Source organism: Rattus rattus, chromosome 14 (assembly GCF_011064425.1).
Source record: "Rattus rattus isolate New Zealand chromosome 14, Rrattus_CSIRO_v1, whole genome shotgun sequence".
Classification (NCBI taxonomy): domain Eukaryota; kingdom Metazoa; phylum Chordata; class Mammalia; order Rodentia; family Muridae; genus Rattus; species Rattus rattus.
In genome coordinates this window covers 741162-744002 of record NC_046167.1, presented here as the reverse complement: position 1 = coordinate 744002, position 2841 = coordinate 741162, and the positions used below count along the sequence as shown (strand labels likewise).

The window sequence follows — 2841 nt, the reverse complement described above, 5'->3', positions numbered from 1 at the left end:
TAACAATGTAAGTGCTGGCGGCCACCGTGTTATCCTGGATGTCTGAGGACAGAGAGGAAGGACAGGCAGGAGAGAAGGAAAACAATGCTGTCCACATCTTCAGTGTTTGTACCCAACGCTGAGTCACTCTCTGGTGGCTGATGCTTGGACGGGCCTCTGGGGAGTTCGTTGTTGTGGTGGTGGTGGTGGTGGTCCTCCTCCTCCTCCTCCTCCTCCTCCTCCTCCTCCTCCTCCTCCTCCTCCTCCTCTTTCTCCTCCTCCTCCTCCTCCTCCTCTTCCCACCACCACTTCCTCCTCCTCCTCCTGTTTCTCCTCCTCTTCCTCTTCCTCCTCCTCTTCCTCCTCTTCATCCTCTTCCTCCTCTTCCTTCTCCTCCTCCTCCTCCTCCTCTTCCTCCTCTTCTTTCTGCTTCTGCTTCTTCCTCCTTCTTCATTCCTTTCTCAGGTGCTGGTGCGGCCCATTCACCCTGGAATTCCTCCTTGGTCACAGCCTTCTCGGCAGCAGCCTGCTCCTCCTTCTCAATTTCCTCTGGGTCTCTGTAGAAGTAAAAATCAGGCTTAACCTCCTATGGGTGCTCACAGGAGATAGTTCCTCTCATGCAGAGTACTTCCCAAGCCAGCATCCACCACATCAGACCCACTGAGTGAGCTCCCTTGTTGTTGCATGGGATGGCAATGTCCACATAGCGCAGGGGAGAATCAGTGTTAACACAGAGCAATGGCGGACAGGCTGACTTAAGAGGCCTCTGGGAGGGCCTGGTGGTCAGTCCGGGGATCAATCACCACTAGAAGCCCTGACTCCCTGAAGGCTGCTTGGATCTGGTTAGTGAAGGTCCCAGGTGTGAAGCAGCCAGCAATTGGAGTGGCTGCTGTAGCAGCAGCAAACTTCAGCACAGGTCGCTCACTCGCGCGCGGGCCAGTGTTCCTGGAGGAGATGACGCTGACATCAGCAGGGTTCTCAATGGCAACAACAGCACAAGCTGTGAGCAGCGGCTTCTCCCAGGTCCTCTTCGGATTATGGTGTAGACACTGTCACTTTTCCTTCTGTAGATGCACTGCTCCATCTGACAGTCAAGGTTGGTGCCACCTAAGTGGGTTCCTGCAGCAAGGAATTTGAGGACATCCTCCGCCTTCATCTGCAGGACGTCAAGGGCTTCGGACATTGTGTAAGTTTCCCTTTTAAGTTATGATGAGAACCAAGAACAATGCAGTACGGACCCACCCCCGGGCAGTGCAGAAAGCACGTCTTATTTCCATTAGCTCTTCTTGTGCCTTCAGGTTTGCACATCTACCATAAACTTGGGGAAATGCATGAAATTCATTGAACATCTGAAAATTCTAATTCGTTTGCTCATTCTCATGTTTTCCTATCTTTTTCATGTTTCATGAAATTCCATGTCACTTTTACTTCTTAATGCTTTTTGCTCTGTCTGCATGACACCTGTACATTGACTTAAACTGCCATCGAAGATGGTCTGACCCCGTTTCCAATCTTAGGTTTTTCTTTGAAGTGTGGTTGGCAGTGGGTTAGGCATTAATGTTTGGAAAGGTAAGTAAGATTTTAAAGTCTTTGTAAACTGCCCTTTTTCATCCATCAGGAGAACTGTGATTTTTTTCTAAGTCCACTAACAATGTATTAAATCTTCTCCGGCGTTGATCCAACCTTGCCCTCCCAAAGCCCTCCAAGTCGTGTTATTTAGTTCTGGGTTCAGTAGGACCATACTTTACTTAGCAATTTTTGCATCTACATTCAGAAGTGAAATTAACCTACAACCCTTCTTCCACATTTTCATCTTTATTGCTTTGACAACAAAAGTTACAGCTTTGGTAACTAAGACAGACGTTTCGTTGTTGTTGTTGTTTTTATACTATTTTACTATTTTCTATTTTTCAAAACAACTTAGAGTTAACTCGGAGCTGGGTTTTGTGAGAACAATAAGGTTTAATTCCTGTTGCAACTTCTCGAGTAGTTTGTGGGCCTCGCCATTGTGCTTAGTTTCTTGGGTTTTTTTGTTTGTTTTTGGTTTTTTTTAAGTGCATCCATTTTGTCTACATTTATAAATTCATTAGTGTAGTTGTTCATAATATCCTTTGATTAGTTCCTTATTTCTATTGTAAGTAATTGACGCTAAATCAGCATTGTAACTGTAACTGAAGTTACTGTGCCTTCTCCTTTTTATGTTTAGACTCTATATTGTTTACTTGTGTTTGTTCCTTGTCTGTCTCACCAGACATCTTACAAAACCCCACGCCTTTATTTTGTGGGTCATTTCTATTGTTTCGTAGGCTTTTTCTTCTCCTGTGTTCTCTCTTTCATTGATCTCTCTTGTATCTTTATTACTGATTTCCTTCATGTTCCTTGGATTTGCTCCATTGATTATTTTTTTAAGTTCTTGACCTGACAGCTTAATTCATGTTTTATGCCATTTTAATTTTCAGACAAATATGTTTAAAACAAAATATTTCCAAGCATGGCTTAACTGTATTTCAGTAAAAGTCAACATGCACACATCATGTACACATACACACATGTACACACATATGTACACATACAGACATGTACACACATATACACATACACACCATGTACACATACACACGTGTACACACATACATACATGTACATATACACACATGTACACACACATACACACATACACACATGTGCACATACACACATGTACACACACATACACACCACATGTACATATATGCACATGTTTTTATCTACTTGTGCTGTGGTGGCAAACAGCCACTCTTCAACCTTCACACGTGTATTTCTTGCATTATTTCACCATCACCTTCCTAATTATTTGTTTTACTGATGTGAGGTAGGACTTCC

At 43.9% G+C, this 2841-nt stretch overlaps 1 pseudogene; it reads right to left on the bottom strand.

Moving 5' to 3' along the window:
• Window positions 1–421: 421 nt before the first annotated feature.
• LOC116883910 lies at window positions 422–1162 on the bottom strand (annotated as a pseudogene).
• Window positions 1163–2841: the final 1679 nt, after the last annotated feature.